This window comes from Balaenoptera borealis (genome assembly GCF_965194805.1).
Source record: "Balaenoptera borealis genome assembly, chromosome: 4".
NCBI classification, from domain to species: Eukaryota; Metazoa; Chordata; class Mammalia; order Artiodactyla; family Balaenopteridae; genus Balaenoptera; species Balaenoptera borealis.
Window position 1 is genome coordinate 150,028,330 of NC_138861.1, and position 16,293 is coordinate 150,044,622.

Here is a 16,293-nt window from a genome sequence, read left to right on the forward strand (position 1 = left end):
TCAGTTTAAATCAACACTATCCCACCTCTCAAAATCCCTGAGGAAGGCAGAGCATGGTCTCCAGTTTACATCAATTCTCTTCATTTCTAGCTGCCCATGCGGAAGGTGCTATCCAGTCTACATTTGCCAAGTGAGGAAAAGCAGGCTCAGAGAAGATGAACTCCTGGCCATGGGAGCCCTGCTGGTGAGTAGCGGCTCAAGGACCAAACCTGGCATTGAGCCCTGGGATCCATGTCCCACAGCCTTGTGATGACAGCAGTTCTCCGTGTGACTAAAGGAAATGGACATCTGGGGACTTCCCTGGTGGTCCAGTGGTTAAGAATCAGTCTTGCAATGCAGGGGACGCCGGTTCGATCCCTGGTCGGGGAACCAAGATCCCACATGCTGTGGGGCAACTAAATCCATGCGCCACAACTAGAGAGCCCACGTGCCGCAACTACAGAGCCCATGTGCTCTGGAGCCCATGTACCACAACTAGAGAGAAGCCCACGCACCGCAACGAAAGATCCTGCATGCCACAACTAAGACCCAACGCAGCCAATAAATAAGTAAATAAATAAAGTTAAAAAAAAAAAAGAAAACAGACATCAATGTGCTGTCAAAAATATCTAATGATAATCTGGACAAGAAAGTGGAAGTTTATCTGAGCAAAACCTAGGAGCTGGGAGCAGAGATCGGAAGTAACAGTTTAAAGACCTCATGGCCAAGCGGGGAACATACAGAGGAGAGCGCTTTCCAAGGGTTTCATTTGATGTGGGCTCTGGTGTGAGAGGCTCGTGGACCCTGGCTCATCTGTTGAAGGTGGGCCCCGGGGTTGGCTACGTCCCCATCAGCCCTGGACCCTTAAGTCCACCCAAGGCAGATACCCTCTCCTAAGCCCCACTGCTCACTGGTGGCCACACCCCTCCAGGGCCTTTCTTTGGAGATTTTGGCATCATCAGCGCTCCCTGTATTTAAGCATCCTTTTTGGTGACCTTGGTAGCATTGGTACTCACTACTGCACAGAAGGCTCAGATATTATCTCACTTAACAATCTAAGCTTGAAATGGGAAAGTGAGGATTTAAGCGGCCTGGGGAAGCTTCTTCAACACTTCCAGCAGGTTTTTATGGGCTGGAGACATCGTCTCTCCTGAGTCTGTGGATTCACTTCTTTGCCTGACGTCGGGGAACCCAGGGCTGTCTGCTTCCTGTTCAGACCGGTAACCATGGCCACAGCCATTCGCACGCACTGCTTCCCCACACTTCTTGTTGGAGGGTGAGCAGCGATTTTTGCTCAGTGAGAAAGGGCTTCCCCGACCCCCTTATACCTCCACCAGCACAACCTCAGTGGCACCCAGAGGTCCTGGAGGCCCCCTCCACCCTCTTCTATTTCGGCCAAATCCTGATCTGCCATCCACCAGGCTCCAGAAGTTGGCTCTCCACTGGGCAGTGCCACTGTGTCCTCAACCCTGTGCTTCTCAGCCCGTCTGGGCCCCCGCTCTGAAAGGACTGTATCAGGAAAGAGGATGGTCCATTTTCTGTGAAGCGCCAACTCCAAGGAAGACCAGGAAGCCAACAGAAACTGCAGAGGGAGACCACTATAAGGAGGCAAAGCCCAGAATCGTGTGAGTCAGCCAAGGTGGTGGGGGCAGCTCAGAGGGTGTCTGTGCCAGGGGTGGGCGAAGGTGGAGCCTGGAGCAGGAAGGGCCTGAGGAAGGTCAGGGTCACCGACCGAGAGCCAGGTCAGCTGATCTCTGTGTGCCTTCCCCCAGCTGAGACCAGCAGTGAGGGATCTCCCTTCAAGGGGCCAGAAGGAGCCAGGGTTGGAGGGATGGTCAGAACGCAGCAGCTGGGGACCCTTGGGGTCGTGGGGGCACCCGTGCCACAAGGGCCAGTTATCTGGGTGCTACCTGGCATCCCACTTGACCTGCACGCCCCAGACACTGTGCAGGAGGAGTTATGTCTGCAAGGTAAGAGCAGCTTGGCACGGTGAAGAATCCATTACCTATGGAAATTATCTTCTTTTAAGCTGGGCTGATTGGAAAATGTAGCTGAGGGACAGAGTAGTTACCTGGACAATCGCACGGAGAAATTTTTCTAGGACGTGGGGATAAAGAGGTGGAAGGTAAGAAAGACAAACCGAAGTGGCGCCAGCATCCACGCCCCAGGCACACTGCTGGGGGCTGGGCGGCACGGAGGGTCAGGACCAAAGGAGCGGGATCCTCTGAGCTTCTCACACCTGGATCATCAGGCTGGAAGGGCCCGCTGACTGTGCCGGACAAAGCGCAACAGAGCAAAGGGAACGGGAGCAGGCCCTCACCCCACGTGGTGCCGTGAGCCCTCCTCCACGAGCTTCGTCAGCTCCTGCAAGGCTCCGCCGCTCCCTTCATCAAGGGCGTTCCTCGGAGGGACGTTCCTGCACCACCTGACCTCCTGCTGGAACCTCTCCCTCCTGTTCTTTCTTCACAGCCGTTGTCACCACCTGGCATTATAGGGGCTATTGGTTTGGCCCACTGTCTGTTCCCCAAGGCCTGGCAGTTCCACGAGCAGGGCTTTGTCTTCCTTGTTTGCAGCTGCGTGCCCAGCACCGGGAGCCGTCCCAGCACACAGTAGATGCCCAGTAAATGTTTTTAAATGAATGAACTGAGGTTACATATTCCATCAAAAAAAGCCACTAGACATCAAAGTTGCATTGCCCACAAATGAACAGGAATCTCATTGACAGCAGACTTCTCCTTAGCTACCTTAGATAGCAGCTACTTAGCTACTATCTATCCTTAGATACTGAACAGTATCTCCAAGAGCTGAGGAAAAGAACATGCAGCTAGAATTCTATACCCAGCCAAATGACCATTCAAGAGTGACTGGGAGGTGACTTATTTCCTGACATAAGGATTCCAAAAGTTTATGCTCATGATTTCTGAAAGAACTGCTAAAGCAAGAAGAAAACCAAATCTGGGATACAAGGAGAGATGGTGAGCAAAGAAACTACTGAAGTTTACAGTTGCGTTTAAGGGTTCAATGGTGAGCTGGAGGGTTTTAAAAATAAGTTTTTAAACAATTATCTATGCTTTTAATAATAATGAGTTTGACTTTAATAATGATGATAACTGTAGATGACACAGAAGGGGCACGTGAGCAAAGGTCATGTGGGCAACCTCCCTTTAGCACAGAAGGCGCCCACAAGGAGTGGACCGCACTGACGTCCTGTAGTGCTGAGGCTGAGCAGCGATTGGGTCACCTGGTCAGTGCCTGCCCTTAGCTTTTTCCACACCCAGCATTGCAGGCTGGGGGCCTATGCTCACCTCCACCAGCTCTGATGGGCAGCTCTGGAGGAAGACGGGTTATAGCTGAGGAAGCAAGAAGGCTGTCTGACATATGTGGCCCCACCCAGGTATTGGGACTTGAATTGTACCCAGCAATAAGATATGTTGGCATTCTAACGTCCAGGAACTCAGAAAGTGACCTTAATTGGAGATAGGGTTGTTGAAGATAAAATTAGTTAAGATGCAGTCACATGAGACTAGGGTGGGCCTTTAGTCCAATATGACTGGTGTCCTTACAGGAAGATGAGAGAGGACACCATGTGGCAATGGGGGCAGAGATTGGAGGCTGCAGCTTCGAGCCAAGGAGCCCCTAAGGCTCTCAAGCTGGAGGGAGCAGGAAGGGTCCTGCCCGGGAGCAGGAGGGAGTGCAGCCCTGCAGACACCTTGATCTCAGGCTTCTGTCCTCCATAACTGCAAGAAAACATGTTTCTGTTTTCTTCTTCTTTTTTTTTAATATTTATTTATTTACTTTGACTGCTCTGGGTCCTAGTTGCAGCACATGGACTCCTTAGTTGCAGCACGTGGGCTCTTAGTTGTGGCACATGAACTCCTTAGCTGCGACATGCAGACTCTTAGTTGCGGCATGCATGCGGGATCTAGTTCCCCTACCAGGGATCAAACCTGGGCCCCCTGCATTAGGAGTGCGGAGTCTTACCCACTGGACCACCAGGGAAGTCCCAATTTCTATTTTCTTAAGCCACCTGGTTTGTGGGTACTTTGTTATGGTGGCCCTAGACTTACAGAAGCAAACTTGGGTCCTCTAGCTCGTGTGCGGTAAAGCCAATCTACTGGCACCCAGTTGTGGTGAAGGAAAGTACAGCATTTATTGCAAGGTGCCCAGCATGGGGCCCAGCAAGGAGAACAGGCAGTTCATTCTCAAAAGACCCAAACTCCCCAGTGGCTTTCAGGGAAGAGGTTTTAAAGGCAAGGTGAGGGGTGTGGGTTGCAGGGTGCCCGATCAGCTTGTGCACAATTCTCTGATTGGTTGGTGGTGAGGTAACTGGGTGACGTTTCGGGAATCTCAGTGATCAGTTTCCTCGCTCCACCTGGTCTGGGGTCTTCTAGCTGGTGGGCAGCCTGCATAACTTCTTCCACCCGGTGAGGGTTTCAGTATCTGCAGAACAGCTCAAGGACATGGCTCTTGAGGAGGAACTAGGGGTCCTTGACTTTGTTTTATGGCTAAACTATTATGATTTTGCCTTGCTTGACTGTTTTCCTTTGTTTCTGAAATGTATCACTTCTCTGATTACATTTGCTCTTTGGAACTCAGGGAAGGCCTAGGAGGCTAAAGCTTTTCTACAAACAAGAGGCGGGGGATAGCCCCCCCCACACACCACCCCAGGAAGGCCCTGCAGGATCCTGCTCGGTTACACTAGGAAAGCAGTACACCAGGTAAAGGTGGTTTTCTCTCAAGATTCTTGAATCAAAGAAATGTTACAAAACAACACTTACCAGGGAGAAAGAGGGGCTTCCATGGGAGCTGGCTCCCGAATGACCTGTCTTTCCCAGTATCATGTTCCGTACTTGTAGCTCCCAAGTCTGTTCGGGTTTTTCAAATCTGCCTAAGCAGTATTGTTCTTAGTAAAAAGAATACAATCTTATGACAGCCCAGGAAACAGAGAAAAGTACAAAACTTGCAAAAGCGACAAACCAGTCCCTATCCTGCCATCCATCTCTCACCAGACCATCTGGTGACCGTCCTTTTCGATGTCACTTGAGCACACGTTCAGGGGGCGAGAGATGCTGGGAAACGGAGGGATGGGGGGACAGATAAACACAGAAGCAACTCCATCGTAGCACAGCGGTAAGGCAGGTGCTATTTTAATAGTGTTCATTTTCGTTTTCCATCAATTTAACAGAAGGAAAAGAAGCAAGGGAAATGGAATGGACTTGTGAAAGTCAGATGTGGGTTTTTTACTACCAGAGATATTTGTTTCTAAATTAAGAAAAAAGATGATGAAAGCCAATAGGAGGGTGAGGTGTCTGTCAGCTTCCCGCAGCAAAGCCCCCGCAGCAAAGCCCTGCAGCAAAGCCCCGCGGCGGGGGCGTGCATTCTCAGTCCAGGAGGCCACAAGTCAAGGTCAAGAGGGTCACACTCCCTCGGAGGCTCCTGGGGAAGGTCCTTCCTGCCCCTTCCAGCTTCCGGGGTGCCCAGCAGGGTGTGGCATTCCCGGCTTGCGGCCACACCCCTCCCATCTCTGCCCCCATCGTCACATGGGCTTCTCTGTGTGTCTGTGTCTGAATTTCCCCCTTCTTATAAGGACACTTGTCAGGTTGGATCAAGGCCCACCTAACGACCTCATTTTACCTTGATGACATCTGCAAAGACCCTGTTTCTGAACAAGGTTGCCTCCGCAGGCCTGGGCATTGGGGCTTGAACGTGTCTTTTGGGGGAGACACAGTTCAATGCACACCAATCATTCTGGACTTTTCTTACAGACGAATTTCTGCCATGGGCGGTCGTGAGCGAGGGTCTTCTGTGCTACCTGGAGCCTGCAGCCCCTTCCTGTGTGTCGTCCCCCCTCCGCCCCTCGTGTGGTTTGCTCTTTCTCATTTGCCAGCTTCGGGGCATCTGCGGCCTGTTCTGCAGCCGCGACTTGACAGCTCTTTGCCTCTGGTTCTGTGTGTGAGGGTTTGGTCTCACCACCGCCTGCTCTCCATGACTCCTGGGCCCTGAGATCCTGAGCCGAGCCAGGCCTGGGGGCCACGGTGCTGCCCGACCCGGGGAGAACCGGTGCTCTGCTTCCAGCGGGTCTGAGGGGGTTCCGGGCGTGCCTGTGCTGGTGAAGGAGCAATGGCATCACGAATCGGCCGCGCTCTGAGAAGGGGGTCCTCGCCTCGGGCTGCCACGGCCCCGTTTCCTGCAAACACAACCCAAAGTCTGGAATGCAGCCTTTCCTTTCATAGATGGCCTAAAGTACCTCTGCCGAGCTGTTGGGATTTGTCCTGCTGGTGGAGACATCAGCTGCTGCCGTGGTGATGCTTCTCTCTCTCGTTCACGGTTTGACCTCCACCCTGCAGGCAGGACCGCCCGAGAGATTGCTAAACTGTGTCTCCAGAGCCGCAGTGCTGCGCTGCTCTTACGCCCCAAGCTCCTGTCACAGAGGGAGGGAGGGAAGGAGGGAGGCAAAGGGGGAGGAGGGGTGGGAGGTGATGACATATTTAGGATGATTTTTTAAAAAAAATCAAAATGGAGTAACTGTGTTTCAGGCTCCAAAATGGAGCTAGGGGGCCAGTGCGGATGTGCTTTCAGACACTTCCTGCATCACTGAGAACTTGGATTTTCTCTGAACTGTATCAAACTCCACCAGCCCTTTTCTTTTTTCATTCTTTGTTTCTTTCTTTCTTTCTTCATTTATTTATCTATTTATTTTTGGCTGCATTGGGTCTTCGTTGCTGCGTGCAGGCTTTCTCTAGTTGCGGCGAGCAGGGGCTACTCTTTGTTGTGGTGCGCGGGCTTCTCATTGTGGTGGCTTCTTTTGTTGCGGAGCACGGGCTCTAGGTACGTGGGCTTCAGTAGCTGGGGCACGCGGGCTCAGTAGCTGTGGCACGCGGGCTCAGTAGCTGTGGCTTGAGGGCTGAGTTGCTCCACGGCATGTGGGGTCTTCCCAGACCAGGGCTTGAACCCGTGTCCCCTGCATTGGCGGGCGGATTCTTAACCACTGCGCAGCGAACGCCTCCACCAGCCCTTTTCAAAACAACATCTGCAAGCAGCTGCCGGCTGCAACCTTGTAGCTTCAAAGTTCCCCAACCCATTCTCGCTTAACTTCTTCCAGCTCCCATCCTGATTCTTGAAAAGCAATTTATGTCACCGGGCCGTGTGTCGCCTTTCTAAGCCCTCCATCTTGTAGGCTGGTGGAACACAATTCCAGTGCTTGGATCTGGGCTGTGGTCCTAACAAACCCCAAATAAGCGCCTCTTTATTACAACCAGGTCTTTGTTCTGGTTAACAGAGAGAAGAAACAAGCAACCATTAGGGCTTTTGGTCCTTGGTGGAGGGTGGGGGGGAGGGTGGCTCTGGCTTTGCTCCATCTTCTTTTTGGCACAGGCTGAGTCTGCCCCGGACTTGTGTGACCCTTTGTGGGGTCGAGATTTGGTGTCAGATGACTAAGGAGATGCATCAGACAGCACCCCTTCTCCCCTTCCTCACCGTGCCCCCAGCCCCGGGAGGACCCCATGGCCCATGCACTTGGCTGAGTTGGACCCTCAGGATCCAGGCAGGGCATCAGGTTAAGGGGCAGCTGGGTTACCTGAGGCTGGCCGTGTCCTTGCACAAAGGCCATGGCCTCTGTCCAGAGGGACTCTCCCGGCAGCTCCCCCTGTGGCCACAGGGACTGCCTCCCTCACCCTTCAGCTCTCCCATCACTAGCCCCACACTTCCTTCAAGTGCACAATATCCTTTATCATTTTCCAATAATAATTAGGCTGGGACTTCCCTGGGGGCGCAGTGGTAAAGAATCCGCCTGCCAGTGCAGGGGACACGGGTTCGATCCCTGGTCTGGGAAGATCCCACATACCTCGGAGCAACCAGGGCCGTGCACCACAACTACTGAGCCTGCGCTCTAGAGCCCGCGTGCCACAACTACTGAGCCCACAAACCACAACTACTGAAGCCTGCGTGCCTAGAGCCCATGCTCTGCAACAAGAGAAGCCACCACAATGAAAAGCCCACACACTGCAACGAAGAGTAGTCCCCGCTCGCCACAACTAGAGAAAGCCCACGCACAGCAATGAGGACCCAATGCAGCCATAAATAAATAAATAAATAAATAAATTTAAAAAGAAAAGAAAAAAGAACACTCATATTGTTGTGTAATCATTGCCACACCATTGCTTACAATACTTGCGGTTGACTTGTGGTTAATACTCTTTATCCAGTTAAGGAATTTCCCAGCTACTCATAGTTTTCTCACAGGGTTTCATCAGAAATGTTTGTTAAGGAGTGACATCAGTGAAAATGGTGGAGTAAGGGACTCCAAAAGCTAGCAAATACTCTGGCAGAAAATATCAGAATAAACTTTATCAAAACTCTGGAATACAGTCAAAGATTTAAGGAAACAAGGTGAATGAATAATCAAGAAAAAGGCAGCTCACTCTCAGCATGAGGGCTTCGTGTCATTTTTCTCACGCTTGGCCTACCGCCCCCATCCCTGGCTTGGCTTGACTTGGCAGTCTTGACAATGGCAGCCTGTGTGCCAGGTGTGGGTGTCTGGTGCCAGAGGCAGCAGAGTGGACCTTCTTCCCAAGGAATTGTGGTTCTTTGTTTTGACCTTCTGGTGGCTCCCTGAAGGACTGTTGCAAGGGGCTTGCCTTTATTTTACCTAACTAGGAACTCTCCTGGCATGGAGAAGTAGCTACCTAAGGGGCTGATTTTTGTCAAAACATTTATCAAAAACATTTAAAGGCAAATGTATTAGCTGTTGCTACTGGGGCAAACAACAGACACACTAAAAAGCTTGGGAGGAAAAGCTGGGCAGTGAGGTACTTTGGGGAATAAGGTTTTGAAAACCTCCCACATATCCTTGGGAATCTAGAGGTGCATGTGCATACCCAGGGCTGGGCACATCCTCAGAAAAGACTTGAGAGGCCCTAATCTCTCACCTCTGTGTGACCTTTGGGCTCCATGTAAATGGAGGTGAAGGCTAAGGCAGAGCTGTCAGCTCCTTGGGTGAGAGTTGAAGGCACTGAGCTCACACACACAGCCCCTCTGCAAAGACTGGAGGGTTTTTGGTGTTTCTGTTACTTATCTGTTTGTTTATTCCAGGCTTTTAAAAAAGTCTTTGTCAAATCACTAACTAACCATGAAGCTAGCTGAACAGAGGTTTCAGTGGCCACATGACAAAGGACACAGACTTTACAAATTTAGTTCAGAAAAGTCACTAAAGAAAACAACAGTAACCACAAGACATGACAACAAATCCTGGAGAAGGAGGAGAATCTGATTTCCAAAGTTGCCACATTATAATATTCAAAATGTCCAGTTTCCAACAGCAAAAATTGTTATGAGGCATGCAAAGAAATGAGAGAGTATGGTTCATACAAAATAAATATACAGAAGCTGCCCCTGAGAAAGCTTAGACATTAGACTTATTATATGAAGGCTTTAAATACACTATTTAAATATGCTCAAAGAGCTAAAGAAACATGTACAAATAACCAAAGGAAACCATGAGAACAATGTCTAACCAAATGGAGACTATCAATAAAAATATAGAAATGATCAAAATGAACCAAAAAGTAATTCTGGTGTTGAAAAGTACAGTAACTGAAAGGAAATATTCACTAGAGGTGTTTCAACAGAAGATTTGAACAGACAAAAGAATCAGTATACTTGAAAATAAGTCAATAGGCATTAGACCATCTGAGAAGCAGAAAGAAAAAGGAATAATGAAAAGAGCCTGAGACTTGTGGAATACCACCAAGTGAACCAACATATGCATAATGGGAGTCACAGAAGGAGAAGATAGAGGGAAAGGGGCAGAAAGAATATTTGAAGAAACAATGGCTAAAATCTTTCCAAATATGATGAAAATAATGAATGTACTCATCCAAGAAGCTTAACAAATTCCAAGTAGGATAAACTCAAAGAGATCCCCATTAAGACACATAATAATCAAGCTGCTGAAAACCAAATACAAAGTGAGAATCCTGACTCGTATGAGGGAACCTCTATAACAATAACAGCTGATTTCTCGTCAGAGATCATGGAGGCCAGGAGGCAGTGGGATGATAATTACATTCGAAGTATCTATCAACTAAGAATTCAACACCCACGGAACTATCCTTCAAAATCTAAGAAGAAATTAAGGCATTCTCAGATAAACAAAAACTGAGAGAATCTGTCACTTGTAGACCTGCCCTGCAAGAAATGCTAAAGAGACTCCTTCAGGTTGAAATGAAAGGACACTAGACAGTAACTCAAATCCATTCAAAGAAGTAAAGAGAACAGGTAAATGTAAAAGCCAGTATCATTGTGCTTTGGTTTCTAAGTCCACTTTTATTTCCTATTGATTTAAAAGACGGTTACATAAAACAATAATTATAAATGATATCGATGGGCGTACAATGTATAAAAGTGTGATTTGTGACAAAAACAACAGAAGGGGGTGGGGATGGAACTAAATAGGAACAAAGTTTTTAAACTACTGAAACTAAGTGTGTATTAATTCAGACGAGATTATTATAAATTAAGATGTTACTTGTAATCCACAGAACAACCACTAAGAAATTAACAAATATATATATATTTTTCCGGGAACAAAAAATATGTAAGACAAATAGAAAACAAGTAGCAAAATAGCAGAAGTAAGTCCCTCTTCATCAGTAATTACACTAAATATAAGTGGGTTGAACTCTCTGATAAAAAGGCAGGCAAAAAAGTGGAAGACACTCAAATGTCTATCAAATGATGAATGGACTAACAAAATGTATATCTATACAATGGAATTTTATCGAGCCATAAAAAAGAATGATGTACTGATACATGCTACAACATGGATGAACCTTGAAAACATTACACTAAGTGAAAGAAATCAGACACAAAAATCTACATATTGCATGATTCAATTTAAATGTAATTATAGGCAAATTCATGGGGACGTTAATCTGCAGCTTAATGGTTGTCAGGGTCTGAGGAGAGGGGGAAATAGGGAGTGACTGCTAAATGGACACAGGGTTTCTTTGGGGGTTGATGAAAATGGTCTGGAATTATATAGTGGTGATGGTTGCATAACACTGTGAATATACTAAAAGCCACTGAATTGTCCAGTTAAAAATAATTGAATTTTATGTTATGTCAATTTCACCTTGATGAAAAAATAATTTTTTACCAGATTTTACCAAATATTTTTCTTGTATTTATTGCAATGATTCAATGAAAAAGTTCCATTGATTTTTTAAAATTTATTCATTTTTGGCTGCATTGGGTCTTTGTTGCTGTGTGCAGGCTTTCTCTAGTTGTGGCGAGTGGGGCCTACTCTTTGTTGCGGTGCACGGGCTTCTCCTTGCGGTGGCTTCTCTTGTTGCAGAGCACGGGCTCCAGGCACGCGGGCTTTGGTAGTTGTGGCGCACGGGCTTAGTTGCTCCGCGGCATGTGGGATCTTCTCGGACCAGGGCTTGAACCTGTGTCCCCGGCATTGGCAGGTGGATTCTTAACCACTGCGCCACCAGGGAAGCCCCTCCATTGATTTTTAATGTGTTAAATGTTAATATATTTTCTAATGATAAATCATCTTTACATCCCTGAAATTAACCTAATTTGGTGTCATTATTTTTATACATATTGATGGATTTGGTTTGCTGATATTTTATTTGATAATCTTGTATTTCTGTTTCTAAATATGACTAGTCTATATCTTAAAATTTTTCATTGTAACATCTGAGTTTGATGTCTCAAGATTATTTGCGTAGCTTTCCTACTTCTTAATTACCTGAAACACTTTTATAAGATCTGGATTACCTGCTCTTTAAATATTTGACAGAACTTTTCTTTAAATCATCTGCATTTTTGCAGGGGGTCCATCTTTAAACTAGCGATTCATTTTCTTTGTGGTTATTGGGTTATTTGGGTATTCTATTGTTTCTTGAGTGAGTTTTGATTAGCTTAATTTTTAACAGAATATTGTTTATTTTATTTAAGCTTTGAATTTCTTGGTAAAATTGGTTATAATATCTTCTTTTGATTTTAAAACCTCTGTTCTATCTGTGGTTATATTTCACTGTTCATTACTAATATTGTTTAGTAAAGCCATCTTTCCTCCTTTCTTCTTCAGTCCTGCCACATTATGACTTTTGTAGTTTATATTAGTTATTGATTGCTGTGTAACAGGTTACATGGAAACTTAGTGATTGAAGACCACAAACATGTATCACCTCACAGTTTCCCAGTGTTAGGGACCAGATGTGATGAGCTTGGGGCTTCTTCCTCAGGGTCTCACAAGTCTGCCATCAATGTGTCGACTCGGGCTGCAGTCATCTGAGGGCTCAAGTGGGGTCACAGCCACGTCCCAGCTCACTCACAGGGCCGTTGACTGGAGACGTCAGTGTCTCCACATGGGGCCCCTCCACGGGACAGCTCACAACAGAGCAACCACTTTTCCCAGAGCAAGGAGCTCGAGAGAGATAGAGGGAGATGGAGATAGAGATAAAGATGCAGATGGAGAGGGAGATGGAGATGGGGATGGGGATGGAGATGATGGAGATGGAGGTGGAGGTGGAGGTGGAGATGGGGATGGAGGTAGGGCTGGAGAAGGAGGGAGAGAGAAACAGGAGCCACAGCCTCTTGTAGCTTCACCTTGGAGGCGACATCCCATCGCGTCTGCGGTATTCTAGTCTGTGGAACCATCAGGTAGTCCAGGCAGGTTTTGGTTTTGTTCATCCTGCCTAATGTTTGCTTGCTTTCTGATCTGTAGTCCTATGAATCGCTTCTCTAGTCCTGACTGTTCTCCTCCTTCTTCTCTCCATGGCTTTGCTCTGCTATCCACGTCTAACCTCCTGAGCTGGACACTTAGGTCCCTGCTTCTCCACTTCTCTTCTTTTCCCACATGTGCAGTTTCAGAACAGAAACTCCCTTCCAAGTATGTGTTTAGCTGCATCCTAAGCCTTTTCTTTATTGCCAAGTTCTCCATGTTTTAAGTTCCATTCTGATTCTTCAATATCTCACCTCCTCTCTGCCTTTCTTCCCCAAAGTTTTGTCATTATTACCTTGTGTGAGTAGCTCGCAGTTGCTTCTTGCTCACAGCCTTTCCTTCTCAGCCCCACTTCTTTCTTCCTGAAGCGCTTCCTCTAGCAGTGTCTTCGGCAAGGACCTGTCACTGATAAACTCTTTAGTCACGCGTGTTGGAAGATGTTTTGGTTTAAGCCCTCTCTCTCAAGTGATAATCTGACTATTGAGTTAGACCGACTTCTGCCGAGACCTTCACGATCCCCGGCTCCTCGTGGAATTCCCCCCCACACTGTTACCTAGTAACAGTGTTAACATAGTAACCTGGTAACTGGTAACCAACAGAATGTGGCAAACGGGGTTCACATCCACTATCTGGTTACAAACGCCTGTGACCTCCACCTTGCCGGAAGACTCCTGTCACCTCGTTGGCTCGCGTGCTTCGGGAAAGCAAGATGCCATTTGGGAGAAGCCCGTGAGGCCAGCAAGTGAGGTGCCTCAGACCAACAGCCAGGGGGAGCCGAGCGCCGAGTGAGCCCGGCAGCAGACCCTTCCCCAGGGACGCCTTCAAGCGGGACCCCGAGCCGGGCCAGCGCCTTGACTGCAGCCTCGTGAGACCATCCGGCCAACCTCGGCCACGCCTGTGTCCCTGACCGGCAGAAGCTGAGATACTAGATGTGCTTTGTTCTAACTCGTTAAGTTTTGGGGTAATTTTTTTACACCACAGCAGAGAACCATGCTATGTGTAAAATCCCAAGTCGATAGTTATTTTATCTCGAGACTTTGAAAAACTAGGTACATAATTATTGTTTGCTTTTATCATCTTAATAAGTCTGCTGTCGTCATAACTACTTTTGAGGTATCTGGGGTGCTTTTCTCTCCTGAACTGTTTGTCTTTTGTGCTCTATGGTTTCTCTCCCACACGTACAAGCGCAGGTTCCTTTTTTCCAGCTCTAGACTCAGGTGCTCCGGAGTCCGAGGGCTGCATCTCTCAGCCGGGGGAAAGTCCTCAGGCATTACCGTTCCTTCCTCAGCCTCTCAGTCTCCCTGAATGGCAGCCCTGTGGACGCTCCGCCTGCCCCTCTGTGTCCCCCACACTCCACGCCGCGTCCCGGGTGGCGTGCACACACCTGGCAAACTCAACGTCCGGGGGGGGTTCCCGGCCGCTCACCCACCGGCCGGTTCCCTCCAGTGAGTGTGGCTTCCTGGTGGAGGCTTCATTCTCCCCCCGGGGGTCTCGTCCCCGCTTGCTCGCCTGCCCTCTTGTTCCCTTAGCCCTTGCAGTGCGCCACCGTGTTGACTGGCCGGCCCTCTGGAGACTGCACCTGCTGCCCCCGGCCTCGCTCTCCCGCTTCCGCCTGTGAGCTCACCTTCGCTGGTCACAATCCAGCGGTGCTGGAAGGAGAGCTTCTCCCCGCAGTGATGACACGTTCGCCTCTGTCCTGGGCCCCGCGGGTGTCGTTGGCCGAGGCCCAAGCTCCGTGTCAGTTTATCTGCTGCAGGGGTGACGGGGCCTGAGCTGGGAGACCCGTGAAGACGCAGCACCTCAGCTCCAGCGAGGCTCTGAGCGCTGTGTCTGAGCAGCCCGGGCACACAGGCCTCCTGCTTCACGTTCCTCCCTGCAAGGGCCCTTGCCTCGTGAGGGCTGATGTGGGTGTCAAGACGGACACCCTGAGATTCTGAGACCAGCTCTCCTGGGTGCCACCCGTCTGCTCTCACTCGGCTTGTGTCCGGCTGCTGGAGTATCCCGGCTTCCTCATGAGCTGGTTCCACATGGAAAGGTTGCTGCTTCCATCTTGTCTTTGCAAGTTCGAAGTGGGAGGGGCCTAGGGCTCTGCCGTCATGGGTAACGCCAGAGGGGGAAGTCTCCTTTTGCTTTGTTTCTAAGATCATTTTCTGGTCTCGTCTTCAGAACATTTGCCATTCCCCTCTGTGTCGATTTTCTAGGGCTGCCATATCAAAGCACCACAGACTGGGTGGCTTGTACAACAGAAGTTTACTGTCTCAGTTCTGGAGGCCAGAAGTCCAAGTTCAAGATGGTAGTAGGGTGGTTCCTTCTGAGGCTCTGAGCAGAATCTGTCCAGGCCTCTCCCCTCGCTCTGGTGGTTGCTGGCCTCACCCTGATCTCTGCCCCCATCTTCACCCAGCCTTCTCCCTGTCCCAATATCTCTTTCCCCCTCTTATAAGGACACCAGTCATTGGATTAGGGCCCACCTTACTGACCTCATCTTAATGTGATTACCTGCAAAGCCCCTCTCTCCAAATAAGGTCACATTTGAGGTACTGGGGGCACGAGTCAACCCATACAGTCTCTATTACCTGGCACTCAACGAATGACTCACAAGTTCCATGTTTTTGCTGAACTCACCGACGTGACCTGTCTCAAGAGGAACTCAGCACCGGCGGGACACTTTCTCCCTGAACGTCCAAGGTCACATCCACACGCTCACCAGGAGAGCCTTCTCAGGGCTGGGAGCTGGGCCGGGGGGCTGGCCAGGGCCCTCCACGCGTTCCCCAGCCCCACACACCAGGGCGTAAGAAGCAGCCTTCGGGTAACGTGTTTCATCGAGTCCTAGCCAGCCTGCCGGACAGGCGACTTTTTATTCCCTCTTTATGATCGAGGAGACTGGGACCTGGGGTGGGGGAGGGCGGGAGAATACCCACTCAGCCGCCGCAGCCCCCCTCCACCTCCCCACCCTTGGAGCACTTCACAGTCTGCAATCACCTTGAAGGTAGATGTCATTATTCTTCTCATCTTATGGCTGAAATCCTGAGTGTCACAGAAGTTATATAAGTTGTGTGGCAGTTTTCAGTCTGGATAACAATTGTTGTAGGTATTTGTCCATTTCTGTTTCAAGTGCACCTGCGGGTGGTTTTGTTGACCAGCCGTTTCTGGCCGTGCGTCCGGCTGGCAGCCGGTGCTCTCCTTCAGCACCTCGTCAGAGTTTCCAGGCCCTGCATTTGTGGACCACGACAAGGTGCTGAGACTTTACTGACCAGGAAACCTGAAGCCTGGGGTTGAGTGATGGGCACTGGGTAAGGCGCTGACCCTCGGCCTCAGAAGTGTGCTCGGGCAGCAAGAGCGGTGGATGCAGCGTCCCTCCTGGCTGGTTCCAGCGTGAAATGACTTGGAACGGAGCACGGCTCCCACACATGGCCGGCACGAGTATTTAAACTGAATTCAAGGCCACAGACGCGGGGCCCCACCGGGAACATTTGTTTAACCAAAACGTTCGCTTCTGGCTCCTTATGGATGCAGTTTCCCCGAACCCTACTGTTCCCTGGTTATGACTTCCCCACTCAGGTGACTCTCCAGGGCCTCCTATG